This window comes from Crocuta crocuta, unplaced genomic scaffold (genome assembly GCF_008692635.1).
Source record: "Crocuta crocuta isolate KB4526 unplaced genomic scaffold, BGI_CrCroc_1.0 scaffold229, whole genome shotgun sequence".
NCBI lineage: Eukaryota > Metazoa > Chordata > Mammalia > Carnivora > Hyaenidae > Crocuta > Crocuta crocuta.
Genome location: NW_027536464.1, coordinates 8,906,442 through 8,926,836, shown reverse-complemented (window position 1 = coordinate 8,926,836; position 20,395 = coordinate 8,906,442). Strand labels below are relative to the sequence as shown.

Below are 20,395 nucleotides of genomic sequence, written 5' to 3'. Positions count from 1 at the left end.
CCCCCCTCTCCCCTGCAGTCACCAAGTCCTACTGTTTCTCCATGTGGTGAGAGGTTCTAGAGACTCTGCTCTAGTCACAGGGGCCTCGCCCTGCTTCAGAGTCTACAGCCAGCAAAATGGTAGCCAGTGTGCCATTTCCAGGTGGCAGATTCGTTGTTGGCCTGAACAGAGTGTACAAAAATTGAGTTAGTATTACAAGTGTTAAAATGTCGCCTGGATTTATAGCTTCGCTTAAAAATCAGAAGACCCAGAACACGTGGCAACCCTCGGCTGGCATGGCGTTTCCATTGCCCGTCTACGCCGGAGGTGGCTTGCTTCCTGGTTTTTTCTGGACCTGTGGTCCTCATTTACGGTAGCTTCGTGGTTCCTGGGCGCTTCGGGGTTAGCACCCATAGGCTGGGAGACCATCGGCAGCCTGTGAATCCCTCGTGCCCAGGCCCAGTTTCTGACACCTAGCTTTGCACCTCTTTCTACCATCTCCCCCATTTGTGCTGGAGTGACTTTCCTCCAGTGCCCCAAACCCAAATCTGCTTGTGTCCCTCCTTTTTTTTTTTTTTTAATGTTTATTTAGTTTTGAGAGAGAAAGAGAGTGAGTGGTGGAGCGGTGGAGAGGGAGACACAGAATCCAAAGCAGGCTCCAAGCTGTCAGCACAGAGCCTGATGCAGGGCTCGAACTTACAGACCGTGAGATCAAGACCTGAGCCTAAGTCAGATGCTTAACCGGCTGAGTCACCCACGCGCCCCTGTTTGTGTCCTTCCTGATGAAAACTCTGCCTCCCTTTTGCCTTTGGGGCAAACCCTGACTCTGGGGGAGTGGCTCTGTTGCATCACAGGTTAGGTATCTCAATCTGGCAGGTAAGCTGTCGTACCTCAGAGTCCCAAAACGCTTGTGAGCCTCTGTGATAAGGGCGGTGAAGCCATAATTGTAGTGTTACCTCACTTGTGTCAAGATGCAGTCTCTGCTGTTTACACACTGTGTCCACAGACCTCCCCACCCTCCTTTTTTTTTTTTTAATATATATTTTTTTATTTATTTCGCGGAGAGAGAGAGAGAGAGAGACAGCATGAGCAGGGGAGGGTCAGAGAGAGAGGGAGCCACAGACTGAAACAGGCTCCGGGCTCTGAGCTGGCAGTCAGCACAGAGCCCGACGCGGGGCTCGAACCCACGAACCGCGAGATCATGACCTAAGCGAAAGTCGGACGCTCAACCGACTAAGCCACCCAGGCGCCCTACCTCCCCACCCTCCTACTTCCTCACCACTGCCTTGGGGGTAGAAGGGACAGGGTGGTTTCCACAGTGTCCCTACTGTCCCGGCACTCTTCAGCCCTTGGAACATGGCGGCCCCCGCTTAACACATGGCGTTCAGAGTCCAACCTTGTGCTCCCAAGGTCACTCTTTGGACAGTCGTGAGGCAGAACTCCTCGGCACCGAGCCAGGGAACTGGCCACAGGGCTCCGCTCTCCTCCCCGGCAACTCGTCCGACGGCTGGCCCTTTGTAATGACCTGTCAGAGTCTAAGTTTTCTTCATCGTCTTCCCACCTCCTCGCCCTGGCCTTTCCAAAACCTTATGTTCTTGCAGAACTGACTTCCTGCAGACTCCTCCCACCACGGTGCTGCCCATGCCCCCTTGCGGGGGCTCCTACTAGACCTCTGTCTAGAATTCTCTCTCCACCTGCTGCGCACACTGTCTGGTGAACTGCCCCCTTTGCAAGACTCAGGTCCAGTGTCCTCTGCTCCAAAAAAGGCTTTCCTGAAAATCACCGTCCCCAGCCCTCTGTGGCACGTGTGGCGCATGCACACATGTGTAAACCCTACCCCGTGGAGGCCTCTCCGATGGCAGTGACTGTGTTGTAGCTACAGGCTTTACCCACTAGACTCTAAGTGCAAGGAAGGCGTCCTGTATTTTAGCTCCATTTGCACCAGCAAGCGGTGCGTGACCCAAAGGCCCTTAATGGAGATCTGAACTGAACCATACTTCTATTTTCCTTAGGTTTACCATACGCTTTATGAAAGAGTGCTTGTGTNCAGAGAGAGAGGGAGTCACAGACTGAAACAGGCTCCAGGCTCCAAGCTGGCAGTCAGCACAGAGCCCGACGCGGGGCTCGAACCCACGAACCGCGAGATCATGACCTAAGCGAAAGTCGGACGCTTAACCGACTAAGCCACCCAGGTGCCCCAATGTTTCTGGTACTTCTGCATTAAATATATTTTTTCACACTAAAAAAAAAATCTTTGATGAACCATGTCTTTTGAGATAGAACATTACTTAGAAAAAAAGCAAAGCTCTAACCCAGAAGGACTTCTTTCTGTCTCTGTGTTCACTTCCCTTATCCTTGCCTGAACTTCTCTTGGCTTGGTTCTGCCTTCCTTGAGGTCCACTGGCTGGGCTGTACTCCCTGCTTCGTGGCTCCTACCAGGTAGGAGGCGGTACTCTCTGCTTTATTTCCGTTAACCTTTTCAGTGACGGTCATGCGTGCCCTCTTGCTGCCTTTTTTTTTTTTTTTGGTAGTTTTTGGCTAAGGTCTTCAGTCAAACTTGATGGGAAGAGCCCTAGGTTGGGAGAGAGAGTCTGGACTGTGCTGCCAATGATTTGTACAGTTAGGCATCCAGAACTGATTTTTCTTTTTGTCAATACAATGGGGTGTGATGAAATTATGCTCTCAAAGATGTCATTTAAAAAAAAAAACAACAAACTTATAACTTCTTGTCTTACTTTCCTTTTTGACCCAGCTTTCTCCTAAATATCAGATCTAGATGAATTTTTTTAAGTGCATTGTTTTACGTTTATCTACATGAAATTCTCATCCCTCGCTCTCTCTTTCTTCTAAATCTGTGAAATCATGCAGCTTGGCCCCTTTGTACTCTGAAATGGCATTGAGGGCCAGCATGAAGATTTAGTTGGTATTTATAAAAAAGTTAAATAGGGGCGCCTGGGTGGCTTAGTCGGTTGAGTGTCTGACTTTAGCTCAGGTCATGATCTCACCGTCCGTGAGTTCGAGCCCTGCATTAGGCTCTGTGCTGATAGCTCAGAGCCCGGAGCCTGCTTCAGACTCTGTGTCTCCCTCTCTCTGCGTCCTTCCCCCAGCTCGTGCTCTGTCTCTCTCTCAAAAATAAATAAACAATAAAAAAGGAATTTTAAAAAGTTAAATAAACTGGGTCCCCTATACTTGATCTTCTTTGTAAACCACTTCTCCACCTATGACTATGCCTGCCTTTACTTCCCAGAACCATCTTTCCTCATGAGTAGATTGCACGTCCAATCTGAAAGTTAGCGTTGGGTTAAAAAAAGAAATACCCTTAGATGTGGAGTGGAGTCAAATGCAATAAACCATATCTTTAGGTTATTTCTTTTCTACAAGTTCACAATTTATCTAAGAGCACTGAAAGAGGAGTATGATTTTATTTCTCTTTTGAGAAATGCTGCCTTTCACCCAACAGGGCAAGTCTATTTACACAGTCAATGATTCTTCCTTGTTCTGCTGTTGGGTTTCTAGGTCTGGATGTAAGCCCAGTGCAGAGAAGTTGGTGTTCCTTCTGGGACTCTTTTTTGTGCGCGGGAAGGTACACTGAGCCCAAGCAATCCTCTGTTTGCAGTTTCCGTGCCTGCATTTTGACAAACGTGTCCCGTTTCATCCTTGAATTCTTTCAAAGGTTGGGGTGGACGGCCTGGTTCGAGATCGGCGCAGGAACACCTCATGCTCTCGCTTTAGTTTGACCTCAGACTTTGCCCTTTGCTTCAGAAGGGATAATTTGAGAATTGGAATCCACTGTGCCTTTCTATTTTTATTAGTTAATTCGTGGGAGAAAGATAATGTGGAGGAGGTCTTGGTATAACAGGGAAGAACTAAATCCCATGAAAAACCAGAAAGCATCTCTTGTACTGACTGCAGATCTTGCTAAATGCACTTTGTTTGGTTTTCATAGTGCCCTCCCCCCATCGCTGCGGTGGGAACTCCGGTAACCCGGGGAATTTCTCTTACGAGCGCACCAAAAATAGCATCAGCACTTTCTCCCCCCACTTTCCCTTCTATGTAGTGCCAACTAATATAGCTGCAGAAAAAATAACCAGTTGTTTCCACCTAAGCTTTTGGGGACCACGTCTTGAAAGTGGCTGTGACATATGAGAGAATTTTAACACCAGATATGAAGCCCCCTTGAAAACATCCAAGGTGACTGCAAATGAAAATAGATTCTTCTTTCTTTGTTTCGAGAAAATGCTATATAAATAATGGCAGTGTTTGCTTCGACTATATTTGTTCTTTGGTCTTGAAATAAGGACTTGACTTAGGAAGAAACTATTCTGAGGATTTGATCACGGTTCGGATTATATGAGCCATAAGCTACGGCATTATCTTTTGGTGACAAATGCAGAAATCCATATCCGAGTAAGTGATGCAGGGTGGGGGGGGGGCGCCTCAGTGGCTCAGTAGGTTAAGTGTAGGGGTCTTGACTTCAGCTCAAGTCATGGTGTCATGGTCCTTGAGTTCAAGCCTCAAGTCGGGCTCTGTGCTGACAGCTCAGAGCATGGAGACTGCTTCAGATTCTGTATGTCTCTCTCTCTCTCTCTCTCTGTCTCTCTCTGCCCTTCCCTGCCTCATGCTCTGTCTGTCTCTTTCTCTCTAGAAAATAAATAAACTTAAAAAAAAAAAAAGTGACGCAAAAACATGGCGTGCAACGGGGAGAACCTACTGGCTTATGCTGCTCATCCTGAGTTGGCTGGGGTATCTCTAGCCCTGGACTGAACCCAGAGACTTGGGACCTTTGAGCTCTCTTTTCTCCCTCTGTCTCTTTGCAGGTGGTCTTCATCCTCTCAGGAACCAGAAGTGCAGGTAGTTTCAGGCTTACCTCCCCACAGCCTCATGACCCAAGAGGAAAGAGGGGCTTCCTGCCAGTCCAATTGGAAAAAATCCTAGGGAGACACTTTGATTGGCTCAGTTTGGGTCATGTGCCTTTCTCTGGACCAATGGCTGTGGTGAGGGGAATGGGATACTATGATTGGCCAGAGTCTGAGTCACATGTACAACCCTGTGGCGAGGAGGGGAAAGAGCATTGAGTGGGGTGTGCTGGACAGACAGATTACCGCAACTGCCATTAGTATTTGTTTTCAGTGGACAGAGGCCCTCTGTGGCCTCCTGGAGTCTCCTCCCTGCCTGGAGCACAGATAACTAGGATCATTTCCACTGGCTCAGTTGGGAAAGGCGTGTGCGGCAGCTAAAGTGTCCATGGCTGCCCGTGTCAATGCCAGAGTCTGAACCCAGCTGTGTAAATGTGTGAACCGTTTTTGAGCTGATAGCCTGAATTTTCAAAGATTTGTATCTCATCAATATTTATAACTTATCAGAAAGAAGCTCTCGGCAAACAACGTGCCTCCTTGCAAAAGACCATCTTCCCACTTGGCTGCGTGAGATCCTCCAGTAACACAACCAAAAGTCACCAGATGGGAAGAGGCTAATATGTTTCTGTTCTGTTGGAAGTAATATTTTTTATGGCTGTTGCTCCCCCTCTCCCCCACCCGGTTTGTTCCTTAGACACTTGTTTTTTCCCTAGGGCTCCAACTCTAAAATTAGTACTGACCTTTGGATTAAAAAGGTAGAGTGCATTACCGGAGTCCGAGGGAATAACTTAGGCTGAGCTGGATAAAAGTCCACATCACCAAAGAATGAGTATGACGTGACTTTTAAAAGATACCTAATTGAGGGGCGCCTGGTTGGCTCAGTCGGTTGGGCGTCCGACTTCGGCTCAGGTCATGATCTCACGGTTTGTGGGTTCGAGCCCCGCGTCGGGCTCTGTGCTGACAGCTAGCTCAGAGCCTGGAGCCTGTTTCAGATTTTGTGTTTCCCCCTCTCTCTGACTCTCCCTTGGTCATGCTGTCTCTCTCTCTCTCTCTCTCTCTCAGAAATTAAAAAAAAGATACCTAATTGAATGCCACACATGTGTAGGGACTGAGCTTAGGACACTGGTTGAGATTTAACTTTTGTTTCATGGTTTTTGGTTTTGTTTTTAAATGTATACCTTTTTTCAAAATCTGTGCTGTCCCATGGTGTACATTCCCCTTCCCCTCCTCCTCTCCTTGTGTGGTATAGTGATGAAGAGAATGGAGGGTTTGGAGGACCACAGACGGGTCTGAATCTCCATTCTGTCAGCTACTAGCTAGAGGTCAGGAGGCCATAGATGATTTACTAAACATCTTTGAGCCTCATTCATTGGCGAGTTGGGCATGAAGGAAACCACGTCCGAAGTCTGTGGGGATGGAGTGGAGAGTAGACTTCAGGTGCTAAGCGTGGGGACTAGTATGGAGCTGACTTCCAGAGCACGGGTGACGTGGTGGTGGGGTTCCCTCTGTCACAGTCCTACCCGTGAGCCACTCTCTCTGGGACTCAGGTTTGCATTGACGTCTTTGGCCCAGCAAATGAGTGACTTGCTCTGTGAGTTCGCAGGCTTGGTTTCCAAACCTGTAATGCTCTGGGTAGGCAGTGCTCCCGGCGATCGGCTGGTCGTCCGTCCATTCCTCAGGCTGCCAGCTCATCTGGTACTGGCCACGCAGCAAAGGATGGCCAGTGCGTGAAACAAATTCTGTCTTACTCCACCTGCATGAGGAAGTATAAACAGGTGTTACCAGGAGGCCTTCCTGGGGGCACCTTGCAGGCTAGCCCTGTCAGGTTGGGCGTCTTTTTTTTTTTTTTAATGTTAGTTATGAAGAATTAATAAATGTCTTAAAATTATTTGGTTTAATATTTTGGTCTTTGCAAGTGTAGTATCCAGAACCTTCTTTCCATTCTTGTTTTTCAAATTTTTTTTAATGTTTTATTTATTTCTGAGAGAGAGAGAGAGAGAGAGAGCAGGGGAGGATCAGAGAGAGAGGGAAACACAGAATCTGAAACAGGATCCAGGCTCTGAGCTAGCCATCAGCACAGAGCCCGACATGGGGCTCGAACCTACAAACCGTGAGATCATGACCTGAGCTGATGTCGGACGCTCAACCGACTGAGCCCCCCCAGGCGCCCCTCCGTTCTTGTTTTTTCAGACTGTGAAAAAGTCCTGTATGCAGTGGTAGCCACTGGTATCCAGATACCCAGAACTAATCATTTGAAACACACGCTGCATGTATTTAAAACACACCGTCATGTAATTATGGTTTGACTCCCTCGGTACACAGAAGAGTTCCGTGAAGGTTGGACTAAGCTCAGCAAACATCCGCAGATAGGAAATGTGTTTTCTGCTGCCACTAGCATGAGACTTTAGGGTTTTACAGGCAAAGAGCTGTTTGGGATTTTAGGCAGCGCTCAGGGCACGCCCACCCCTGAACTGTTGCTCGGACAATGGAATGGGAAATGCCAGGGAGGTTGATTCTACGTGATGCCTTAATTATAAAGCCGCCTTTCCCTAAAGGTGTGGATTTTCCCTTGGAAATTAATTTGCTGATAGACTCCTATCATCTTATCCCAAACCTGTGTTCATTTCTTAATGACACTTAATTAAAGTATCCATTTGGAGGATTGGCCAGAGATGCCAAAGTATTCATAGTAAACCTGTCCTTGCGCACGACAGTGGTAAATCATGAACATCAAAGTGCTAATCGTACCTAACAGAGAATTAATCAAGCAAGTCCTGGAAATATAGTTGTTCCCGTGCACGTACGTTACACATTAGCCTAAAATTTCTTTTGAGTTGGATAAGTATATACTTTTTACACAGACAGTGGCAAAGTCGTGCTTTTTATCTTACTCTCTACCTTGTGTTATAAGTCGTGTGTGTCTTCTCTGCCCCATTAGGAACCCTCAAGTATTTTTTGGTCTATCCTATCCTCCTGGATTCTTTCCATGGTACCTGATTCAGAAGAGTCCAAAAGGGAAGAAGGAAATGGAAGAGCATGTCTCATCAGGGTGTCAAATACTGTTAGGCACATTTTCTACAAGATCTTATTGAATGTCAACTGCCCTTGTAAGGTAGAAATTAATCCTAGCTGGCAGACAAGAAAACTCACATTTGGGTGTGAGGAGCACCTTGCTGAGAATGTCACCCATGGGATATTCACTCCAGGTCTGTGCATGTCCCGGTGATCTTGGATTCTGAAACCTTGTTTTCAGTGACTGACTGGTGGCTGAGCACCAGTGCGGGGTGGCCCCACAGAGGAGAGGGCAGAGCGCTGCTTGACGGGGTGAACTCGGGAATCAGATGAACCTGGGCTTAAACCCCAGCTCTGCAGTTAGTACTTTTTTAAAAGTGTATTTATTTTGAGGTGGGGGAGGGGCAGAGAGAGACGGGGAGAGAGAGAATCCCAAGCAGACTCCATGCTGTCAGTGCAGAGCCTGACGCGGGGCTCGAATCTATAAACTGTAAGATCTTAACCTGAGCTGAAATCCAGAATTGGATACTTAACTCAGCCACCTAGGTGCCCGTACAGTTCGTAGTTTTAGGTCCACCAAATACTTTTCTGCTCTGGGCTTCATTTCCTGTTTCACAGACAGGGATGTAGGAAATAGTGACTTAAATCATTTGCCAAGGTCAGGGCTGAGACAAGTTGAGAACGTGTGTCTCTGCTCCTATCATTTGTCACCTCTCCAGTCACCAAGTCTGAGTACAGCAGCCAGAACTGCCATCACCTGTCACCCACCCTTGATGAGCCCTCAGAACACCCCACTGACTTGGGGACAGTCACTATCCATTCCTTAGAGTCACTTGGCTGATTCACGCCTCCTCTTCTCTATGTTGTTCACGCCCATCCTCTCAAAGAGGATTACTCTCAGAGAGTAAAGAGATCCCCCACGTCTTATTCTTGATGAATCCGCCCTACACAGGACTTCAGAGTGGCAGCCCTATTGGGTTTGGGTGCATTTGGTTTCAGAACTAGTTTTTCAGCCAGGTCCCCTAAGGCACGCCGAAGTATCCACAAGTTGAGCTTTGAGGATCTTACATGTTTCAGTAGAAAGGGCATATCTGTGATAGGTTAACAGTTCAAGAACCATGGTACAGGGCGCCTGGGTGGCTCAGTTGGTCAAGTGTCTGACTTTGGCTCAGGTCATGATCTCGCAGTTTGTGAGTTCGAGCCCCACATCAGGCTCAGCACTGATGGCTGAGAGCCTGGAGCCTGCTTCAGATTCTGTCTCCCTCTCTGTCTGCCCCTACCCCGTTCACACTGTCTCTATCTCTCAAATATAAATAAATATTAAAAAAAAAAAACAAACCATGGTACATTATAGTGGGGGAATCCAGAAGGGGGTGCATTTTCTGTAGAGGATTTCATCGCAGTAGCAAAAATACCTCAAAATCGCTTCACTTTTTATTATCATCAAGTACCATAGTGCTAAAACTCTTCTTCCCCTGGTGTAGACCCATCATCCTGACGGACCCTCAGTGAGGCACTGGGTCAGCAGTTCACTGCCAGAATGGGTGATCTGAATGAGATGTCCTGGAGGTCGGACTGGAGGGGTTGATGTGGACTGAATCACTGGGAAGGCTGCAGAGACACCCTCTCCTCTCCCCCCTCGTGGGGAAGGGCTCTAGGAGAGCAGCGTGCGACCCGATGACCAGAGCCACCACGGTGGCAGCAGAAGTTGTGGACCGTGGGAGCTCTTTACATGCATTGCCCCCCTGCCTCCCGTTGGCAGCCTTGAAAGGCTGGTGGCCCAAGATTGTTCTAGAGACGAAGACCCTAGAGACTCCATGACATTCAAGAATGAAGGCAAGGGATAGACGGTCTTTGAGTGTCAGTTTCCTTTTCCATGAAATAATGCCCGGCTTTCAGGGAGTCTGGGAGGCTCAGCAGCACTAATGCTGATGCCCTTTCCACAAAGAAGTTTCTTAAATATCAGTCACCACTGATGGTTGTGTGTGGGAGAGGTGAGTCCGTGCACAATGTGAGATGTTGTCAAGTAGCCGATAAACACAGATGTCTAGATAGCGCTCGCGGGTAATGTAACCCTTATTTTCTTTTTTTGCCTCACCTTCCACAAAACCCTTTTTGCTTTAAGTTTTGTAGAATTGCTACTTAGTGATTTGTAGCAATAATAATAACAGTTGGCCATTTAGTCTAAGTGCTCTCCATGGCTAAGTACAAGAAGGTAATTCCTTCCTGGAGGAGAGAATAATTGTCTTTAGAAAAAAACAAAGTTTTAGTGGATGACTTTGGAAAGGTGTGAAACATTACAACTTTTCTTCAAATTTTGTTTGTTTTTATAGAGCACAAGTGAGTGAGCGTGAGCAAGGGAGGGGCAGAGAGAGAGGGAGAGGCTCCACAGGCTTGATCCCATGACCATGTGATCATGACCTGAGCCAAAATCAAGAGTCAGACACTTCACTGACCAAGTGCCACACCACCACTTTTCTTTCCATTGAACCCTCATGGGTACAAGGTGCTAGAGAATACGGAACTGGGTTAAGGCCTGGCCTCCTCTGGGTTGGGCATGCAAGGCAGAAATGGTGTCTAAGGGATGCCTTAATAAGTCATTAAAAGGCACTGAAATGTATAATTTTTCTTTGTGAATAAATGTTTTCTAATTTGAAAACCATGTACATGGATATGAAATGAAAAATTTCCCCAGAACTGTTCTTCAGAGAAATTGGGAGTTGCTATATATCAGGGGCCTTTCAAAATCTTTCATTTACAAAGGTCATGGTAAGTTCGTTAGTTAGAGTCCACCAAAAGCCTTGGATGGATGAGACTCATCAATGAGTCTTGGGAACAAAGGGAGATGGGCACATGAGCCTGCCGTCCCCTTAATCTATATTTATTATGAATGTTCACAGAGGTTGCATGATACAAAAAGGTTAGAAAAAGAGGCACAGAATTAGAATACAGATTTAGTAATCATTCCTGTGATCATGACTTCACAATTGCCAAATTTTGAAGATGCTGTGTTCATTAAGGTAATGCTAATTGCTATAATAAATAAACCCAAATATGTCCCGTGGCACAAACTTCCACTTGCATAGATCCCAAGATGGGCATGCCTGTTCTAATCCTGGAGATTCAGGGAGCCAGCCTCTTTCCATCTTTTGGCTCCACACGATTTAGCAGGCAGTTTCCAAAAAGTCAGGATATTTGTCAGCATCAAGCTGGTGGAAGCAGAAAGATCACAGAGGATTGCATATGGCGGCTTTTGATGGGCCAGGTCTGTTTCCATTTCACTGACCATGTTTTAGTCTCATGGACACTCCTACCTATGGCAGAGGCTAGGAAATGTAGCCCCAGCTCTGTGTTTAGGAAGGAGAAATGGGTTTGCTGGGTGATAGCCACTCTCTGTCAAATGAAATTTCATGAAGACTATTAAGGTTTTCCTGAAAAAGACACACACACAGTAACGTGCCATGGTGATTGTGTATATATTTTCACCGATGAAGGCAGCAGACTGCTGTCCCACTGGCCTGTGAAGGGCTTCTCACGGCTTCGGATAGATTTTTCAGTGACAGTGTGGCACATAGATTTGAAAAGTGCTGTATCATAGGCAACTTGGATGAAAAGGAGATGACGTGCTTGGGAGAGTTGTGAGACAGCTCAGAGTGATGACAGGCTTGGAGAAGATGTTTGAGGACTCAGAGTTAAACTGCTTCATGGAAGGGGAGAATGGAAAGAAAAGCACTGTTTCTAAATCCTAATATATGTGATACCCCGTAGTAGTCATGAAGTTTATTTAGTCAGGTTGACCAAGCCTTGGGTGGGCAGGAGTGGGAGGTGTTGGGGACCTTCTCGTTGAGAAAAGAGGAGGTCTGTCCTATTTGGGAGAGAACCATCTACTCAAGCACATGTGGTGATGAGAACTTAATCAAAGAAATGAAGACTTTTATCCTGCAAGAAGGGGAGGGGGTGTCTTTCCAGTGTGGGAGAGGGTCGTCAGAAATGCTGGGAGCTCCATGTAGAAGCAGAAGGAAAGACAAAACTCAGTAACGGGATCCGTGCCAATGCTGAGCTCTTCCTGAAGAAACGAAAGGACACAAGGGATTGGACAAGGCTGATGACAGCTCTGTCCTCTCTGGTAGAAGCTTCTGGCCGTGTCTGACTTGTGGGCATATCCACATGGTTTCTTGCTGTGTGCTGTGGGCAGATTAGTCAGTCTCTCTGCATCTCTGTTACCTCAGCTGTATCCGGAAAGGCTCGTGCAAGATTCGGTGAGATGACACATTCACAGAGCTGTGGACGCAGTAGGAGCTCTCTAATTGCCCTTCGCTAGACCCACGTCCCATGCAGCCAGCCACTCACCAGCTCCATTGTTAGTGAACAGCGTCTCTGTAGCTGGCTCTGAGAAACTGGGAGATGGTTCTCACCCTATAAACTGTGTCTTTATGACAAAAAGCTCAGCCCCTCTATCCCGAGAGTCTCCTCCATGTGATATCTTACAGTAGGGGTTAGACAAAGGTAGTAAGGAGAGGCTTCATTAAGTCATTGATTTTTAATTCCAGAAATCCTTGTTTTGCCTTAGCTTTGGATGTGGGAAAGTAAAAAGGCTGGTCCTGTGAGGAAAAGTTGTATGGTGCCCAAGAATTGTCACATCATTCCCCAAGATGGCATCTTACATGATCCTCAGAGCAACCTTTTGAGGTATGGGAATGGGGGGGGGGTGGGGAGGTTATCATTGAATCACAGAGCCCATATGCAATTTATCCGATGTCAGCAGGCCCAGGACTAGACTACAGGCCTATCATAATTGTATTAACACAAACACAGGTTTCTTCTGTGAAATAGCTGAACGCGTGACTGCCATGTCCCTTCAGAAGGCATTAGCAGGGAGCTCAGTGAGAGGAATTCAGTCAGGCTAAAGGAAGAACCTATTTGGGTGGCTAAAGCCAAGTTTGAAATGCTACTTGCCATCCCTTAAGACGGGTTCTGAGATGGGGCACCTGGGTGGCTTAGTCGGTTAAGCGTCCAACTTTCACTTAGGTCATGATCTCGCGGTTCACGGGTTCGAGCCCCGCGTCGGGCTCTGTGCTGACTGCCAGCTCAGAGCCTGGAGCCTGTTTCAGTGTGTGACTCCCTCTCTCTCTGACCCTCCCCTGCTCACGCTGTCTCTCTCTCCTAGAAATAAATAAAACATTAAAAAAATAAAAAAATAAAACATTAAAAAAAAAAAAGACGGGTTCTGAGCTTTGCCAAACTTTGCTGGTTGCTTGCCGGAAATAAGCATGTAAATATAGAGGGGGCATCTTTTAAAATATTCCTTGGGGATTTTACATGCTCATAAAATCTTTGTACTGTTAGTGAAATAAAAGAGCCCATTGAAGAAACTGTATTTGAAAGAAGTAAGCAACAATTTAGAGATTATAGCATGGTGCCTTTCTTAAACTTAGTAGCTATTTTCTCTTCCACATCCCTCGTTCCCTCTTCCTACTTTGGAAGTATTTCTAGATTCTATGCCTGTAGATACATGTGTATTTATTTCTGAAGATGTCAGTCTCCTGTAATTTCTGCCCCCCTCAGCACCCCAGAAGTTAAAATGTGGGGACCAGGCAACTATTCCTTCATACCCTTTTCCAGCATCTTCTGCGTAACTCTTTCTCTTGTAATATATGCCAAAAACTCCCGCTAGAGGGATTCAAATGGGGTTGTTTGGATCTCTCAAGCCAAGCCTGGGTAAAGAGGGAGGTTAGTCACCAGAACTGGATGGGAAACTGAGGAAGAAGAGATGAAAAGTGTGCCCAGGTGTGCCAGGATCACTTCTGGGGGATTCCCTCAAAGCAGCCCCAAGGTCCTCTAATGAAAAACAGAACATATGGCTCTGTGTCCACAAGTGAATCCATTTTTAATGCAGTCTTTCATATATTTGGAGGGAGGGTAGGAAAGATGCTGTCTCTTTGCCCTGAGCCCTTCGTTCCTGAACTCTGTCCGCGAACCCACCTGGGGATGGATGTGTGTCGGGAGGCTGAGCCAGCCAGGCTGCTCTCCCCTTCTTCCTTCTCAGGCTCCACAATACAGGCTCAGCCCTTTCCTGCCTTCCCTCTTGTTTGCCTGGGAAGAAAAGATTGTAAATAAGTAGCCAGTGGTGCCAAAGGAAGAAGCAAAAAGCTAGGATGGGTCACCAAATGTTACCATATTCTATTTCCATGACGTCGGAGAAGCTGACTTCTCAGTTGTCGGCCACTCCCACGCCCCCCCACCCCCCAGCCTCCGATGGCATCACTTAGGGGGACACATGGCATGCAGCTCAGACGAAAAGCTCGGATTCTGTCAGAAGCCCCAGGAATGTTGCAGATCAGAGAGACCAACAGTAGACTCCTAAGCGATGGAGGAATGAGAAGCTGGCCCTTTAGCCAGCTAGCCTGCTGGCCACAGCAGCAGCATCTTCTCGGGAAGCCCGCCAGCTACGGGAAGGTTAGTCAATAAGTATCTTATGAAAGCACGTGGGACAGTGCATGGCCCGAGTCCTAGAACTCAGTCTGGGTCTGTTCCAGATGGCCTGTGGGGAAGTTTCTAGTCCACCAGCACAGGAGGCCAAATATTGTCAACACAGGTCTGCACAGTAGATGCCTTTATCCTCAAGTGGCCGGGATGTCTGTGTCTTCATTACAGATAATATGAGACATAAGCCCTTGGTGACAGGTTATTGAAATAGATCATTTTTTGAGTCCTTTCACTCCTTCTCAATTCCGTTTCCTAATTTGTGGAACAAAAGCGAGGGGTTAAAGGTTCTTGTGTCCAAGGAATAACGCCACTTTGTGAGTGGTACCTTCATTCATTCGATAACTGTATGTCGAGTGTCATTGTTGCTTTAAATTCCGATGCTTTTAGTTCATTGTCAGCTTGGTTATCACTTGTCAGTTGCTGCCAGCCATTGCTGGTCATTCTTGTCTTGAGGCGAAGTTATGGCCGCCATAACTGACTAATTTTCTGTAGAAAGAGACACTAATGATCAAACTCTTTGCAACTGCGTGTAAATTTCTTCATTTGCTCAGAACTCTTACTACTACACAGCAGGCCCACTTCGCTCCTCAGTTCTTTAAGCACTTCTGCCTTTGGTCAGCCTGCAGCTCTTAGGGTCAGGCTGTGCTTTCCAACTTCATTTTGTGATTTCTACCATTGCGCGTTACCTAGGGGCGCAGGACCTAGGGAACTGTCTTGTTAAGTAGGACGTAGCAGGGGTATGGTGCAACCTCTACAACTCTATGAGAAATGGAAAATGGTCATGAGTTCTGCAGCCCCCTTTCCCCAGACCCAAGAGTCCAGGCACTCCTTCTTTGGCACCTGTTGCCTCGACAGCCCCTTCTTTATTGCCACATACTCTGCCAACCACTGTTTGATCAGCCATCAAGAATATTGAGGCCTCCTTTCTAACTCCAGGGCAGTCCTGAGGACACTGAAGAGATCACAGTTTAGATTCCCAAGGGAAGGCTGTTATCACGCACAGTTCCTTCCTCCTGGCGGGCATTTTGGGAATTTTGTCTGGCCCGTAGAGGTTTGAACCAGTCAAATCTGAGTGTTTTCTCAGGAAACGCACCTCTATTAAAGTCATTGTTTTAAAAAGTCACTCGGAGCATTAAAATCCTCAGGCATCAATTTTAGTGGGAAAATTTAGACGTGGTTGGGGCTTCAGGCGAGCGATATTGTCTTAAATGTGCAGGGCGCTTTAAGACAGCGCTTGATTGTACATTTTAAAATAGGGAATGCAAATTGAAATTCCTCCTGGGTGCTTTAAATCATGCATTATATGTGCAGTATTTTCAATTAGCTGGAGAAAAAAATATGTTCGGTGTGGCTCTATTTTTACAGCTGGGAATTGCTCTGCGAACACAATTGACTATTTCATACACGTGAGATTTATTTAAATGACTCATGGGGCATCTGCAGTTTAACCAATAATTGAAAATATTGTTGCAGTGTGGCAGGTGAAACGAGGATGTCATTTTGCATTCCTGAAGAGGTGCTCCGAGCCCAGTAGCATCCCATTAGTCAAAGGGATGGGCAGTGGACAGGGAGCTGGTGCAGGATTGAGATTCGGTCCTTCACGTTTCACTCCTGGGCTGTGCCACGCCATGAACAGACCACCTGAGGGTTCCGTCGGTTGTGGTTTCTCTGGTTTCTCTGGTCTCTTGCTCCGTTTTCACGTGCCAGATACAGACAGAACCTCATGCCAGATATGGGGAACCCCATCCTCCCCCCAACTCTTCTCTTCCTATTCCTCTCCACCACTCTTTGCCAGCCATTTCCCATCTGACAGTGCTGATATGGCATCAGACGTCACCTCCCGTACTGATGCAGAAAGTGGAGTTGACTCTCGGGACGGACCAACTAGCCCCTCTGTGGTGGTTCCTGAATGTTATTGGAATGCATGTTCCCACTGAAGTGATGTTGTAAATGGCAGTTAGGTAATTATTAAAATGCATTATTTCTCGGTGTGACTCAGACGAAGTATAGGTTCATTTAGGTATTTTGTGGGCAGCATTAAAGCCCTAACCAGCACTTTGTAATTTGTCTCTGGATCGTGGATCTCTTCCAGGATGGTCCTCCCTGTCACCCCAGAGCGTTTGTCAGTGTCTCCAGATGTGGTTGTCGTAATCAGGGGGAGGGGGTGCTACCCGCATCCAGTGGGCAGAGGCCAGGGATGCTGCTGCGCATCCTACAGTGCACAGGACAGTCTCTCCAACAAGGAATTTTCCAGCTTAAAATGTCAATAGTGCCAAAGTGGTGAAACCTTGCTCTAGAATTTCTTTAAAAAAAAAAAAAAGACTTCCCCAGATATATTAGAACACAACCTGCTTGTAAGATGGTGGTTTCTGTAATTGACATTAGAACCTGAAGGGAGCTAAGCTGATAGTTGAAAGCCCGGCTTTTTCGTCGACAGCTGATGACCCGTTGAGCACCTCCGTGTCCCGTGTGCCAATTTGGATTCTGGAGAAAAGAGGTGAGTGGGACAGACAGGAGGGGTCCCCCTTGCTCTCAGGCACGAGGAGAAGGGAAGATGGCAAGTGTTCCATTCAGGGGGAGCACGAGCATGGAGGCAGAGGCTGGAAAGAGCCAGGCTGCTCCTGTGTCTGCCAGGAGGCAGTTCCCAATCCAGACAAGGCAGGCCGACTCGTGGGCTGTGGGAGGAGCTTTGTATTTCATCATAAGAGCGACAGATGCCATTCGAGGGTTTAACACTGGTCTGGATGCCAAGGTTCATGGTCAGCCTCTCTGGTCGGCAAGGTCACTGGGGTAGTACAGACAGTGAGTTGGGTATAAGAGACCAGCGTTTTCTTCCCAGGGACTAAAGTTCTCTTCCTGGAATGTTGGTGGCCTGACTGGGAGCAAAGGAGGCAGAGAGAGTAGAGCATTCAGGAACTGTGTCAGAGGTAGCGTGATAGTTTGTTGATGGTGCAAGTGGGGAAGGGAAGGATAATGGGTGGCTCTCAGACTTTTTGGCTTAGATTCTTGGGTGGATGCGGTACTTGCACCAACTGGGTCATAGAACATGGAGGAACAGCAAGTTTAGGGATGAGTATGGACTTTTTCCTCCCATCTTAGAATTTCTCTGAAAATGGATAAGGGGCCTTCAATGTGTCTCTCTCCTTAACTTTTTTTTTTTTTAAAGGAAACCATTTGAGTCGGCCCTGCTTGCTAAAATGTAAGGTATTTTTCCTGTATTACCTCTGCTCTCTGCTTACCATCATAATAGGCTTTCCACTGTAGCTCAGAATTATTTCTAAATGGCTTCTTTGGGAAATCATCAAGCATTTCTGTATTAGATATATATCTTTTTTCTATCTAAGCAAGTAAAACAGAGATGAGAGTCGGCTTACAGTCAGACTTGTACTGTTGAAGCTCTCAACCACTGAGGCAGGTTTTTAAAGTGTTTTAAAATTGTTTTAGTCTAATCCCCCCCTATTTTGGATTCAGCTGGTAGGAAAACATTTTTTTTTTAAAAATTCATGAGCCTGACAGTCTTGGAAAGAACACAAGGAAAGTCACCAGAGCCTGAGCCCATTTCCAAAGTCACACAGTGTCCATCAGTCATTTCCTGACCCCATCACCAGGGCCATTTGTGGAGGCCACATGGACCCAGGCTGCTGCTCCCTGGAGCACAAGGCCACCTTCCCCGAGGACTTGTGACCGGCTGTCAAGCTCTGATAAAGTCACACACCAGACCTTTAAATTCCTCCTACAGCAAAGAAATGGCAGAAATGGCCTACAGTTGAAAAAAAGACCTTAAGTAAATGGAAAAATCAGTTTTTAAAATTTGTTTTGATTTTTAGAAATTGGGATTTGGGAATATTTTGCAGTTGAGAGAACTATGAAGCTAGGTTGGTGTGTAGGCCTTAAGAGGCCTAGGAGAGACCCGAGGACTTTTGAGCCGCCAGGATAATGATAGTAAGTGGCAGTAATGGCAGAGCCAGTTTTGGTTGAGCTCTTCATGTGTTCAAGAATTTTGTAAAGAACCTGAGATGTATCGCCCTTTTTTATTCTTCACAGCAGACTGTAAGGCGAGACTGCTATTATATGGACCCATTTTACAGATGAGGAAACTGAGGCCCAGTGAAGTGCTTATTAAAAGTCATACAGTCAGTTGGTGGCAGAGCTGGGGTTTGAACTTGGGTGATTTGTCTCAGGAGGCTGCAGAAGCCAAGTCTAATCAAAGAATAATGAAAAGGCATAATTACGCAAAAACCTGGTTTTGGTACCTTTTTTTAAAATATTGGGTTTTATAGCCTGTTTGCAGGACTGGGAAGTAATTTAAGTACATTTTAAAAAGATCTGTCTTGGAGTGCCTGGGTGGCTCAGTCGGTTGAGTATCCCACTTCGGCTGCGGTCATGATCTCATGGCTTGTGAGTTCGGGCCCCTGCGTCAAGCTCTGTGCTGGCAGCTCAGAGCCTGGAGCCTGCTTCCAATTCTGTGTCTCCCTCTCTCTCTTCCCCAGCCCCACTCACACTCTGTTTCTCTCTCTCTGTCTTGCTCTCTCTCAAAAATAAATAAAACATTTAAAAAAACACAAAAAAATACAAAAGATCTGTCTTAAGGTGCATTTGTTTGCTGACAAAAATTTTACAATAAGGTTTTTTCTTTTTTACTCTTTTTTTGAGATAGCTACAAAAAAAAAGATATAGTGAGATCCTATGTACCTTTTATCGAGCTCTCCCAGGGGTAACGTGTAACATAACTATACACAACCATAAATATCACAGCTAGGACATTGACTTTGGTACAAGCCATCCACCTCACTCAGGTTTCTACAGGCACTCACTTGTGTGTGTGCACTTACTTGTCCGAAGTCTTATCACCTGTAGATTTGTGTGACCACTACAGGTAAGATAGCAAAGAGCTGTATCCTAAAGACCCTGCATGTCACCCACCCACCCTAACTCCTGACAATCACTAATATGTTCCCCATCTTCATAATTTTGTCATTTTAAGAATTTAAAAAAATTTTAATGTTAATTTATTTTTGAGAGAGAGAGCGAGAGAGAGAGCGAGAGCGAGCATGGGTAGGGGAAGGGCTCCCAGAGAGAGAGGGGGACACACAGAATCCGAAGCAGGACCCAGGCTCCAAGCTGTCAGCGCAGAGCCCACTGTGGGGCTTGAGCTCATGGGCTGCGAGATCATGACCTGAGACAAAGTCGGACGCTTAACCGACTGAGCCACCCAGGCGCCCCGCATGTTTAGTTTTATAAGAAGCTACCAAACTATTTTCCAGAGGTAGCTGAGCCATTTTTCACACCCAGCAGCAGTGTGTGAGTTATCCAGGTTCTTTGCCTCCGAGCCAGCATTTGGTGTGATCACTGGCTTTTATCTTGGCTGTTCTGATAGGTATGTGGTGATGGCCCATTGTGGTTTTAATTTGCATTTCCCTAAGGGCAGATGAGGCTGAGTACCTTTACATCAGCTTATTTGCCATCTGTATATTCTCTTCTGTGAGATGTTTGTGTCTTCATCCATTTTCTGAGTGGAGTGTTTGATATTTTTAATGTTGCCTTATGAGTATTCTTTATATATTATAGATACTAGTCCTTGGTCAGATACGTGGTTTGCAAATGTTTTCTCCCAGTGTGTAGCTTGTCTTTTCATCGGCTTTACAGAGTATTTTGCAGAGCAAATATTTTTAATTTTGATGAGGTCTGCTTGGTCAGTTTTTCCTATTTTGAGTCATGCTTTTAGTATCAAGTCTAAGAACAAGAAAGGTTTTGGCTCCTGCTTCTGCTAACACAGAGGTCTGCTTGTCGGACAGGACGGTCTTCGGGATTGTTTGGTCTTCCAGCCCCTGTCTGGTTTGGCCCCTGGTGTGTGTCGTGACGAGCTGGTCGTCCGGTTATGGCCCCACCTTAGACCTTTCTTAGAAACACTGCAGATGTAATGGTGTGCAAAGGACGATATTTCCGGAATCTCTGTTTGCAGAACCATTTATGATACCTCCTAACACAGGACCATTCTTCACTTGAGATCTTCTGTCTGGAATACTCCTTCCTGCCCCACTCCCTGTTCCTTCGTGCCCACG

At 46.5% G+C, this 20,395-nt stretch overlaps 1 protein-coding gene across 1 annotated transcript in view; it reads left to right on the top strand.

The window, feature by feature from the left end:
- The first annotated feature begins 2,172 nt into the window (after nucleotides 1-2,172).
- Nucleotides 2,173-20,395, top strand: part of SERPINE2 (serpin family E member 2) — a 58,688-nt gene continuing 40,465 nt past the window's right edge. The window contains exon 1 of the mRNA XM_077748561.1: nucleotides 2,173-2,188. The gene's annotated coding sequence lies outside the window, so the exon portion shown is untranslated. The remainder of the gene's footprint in view (nucleotides 2,189-20,395) is intronic.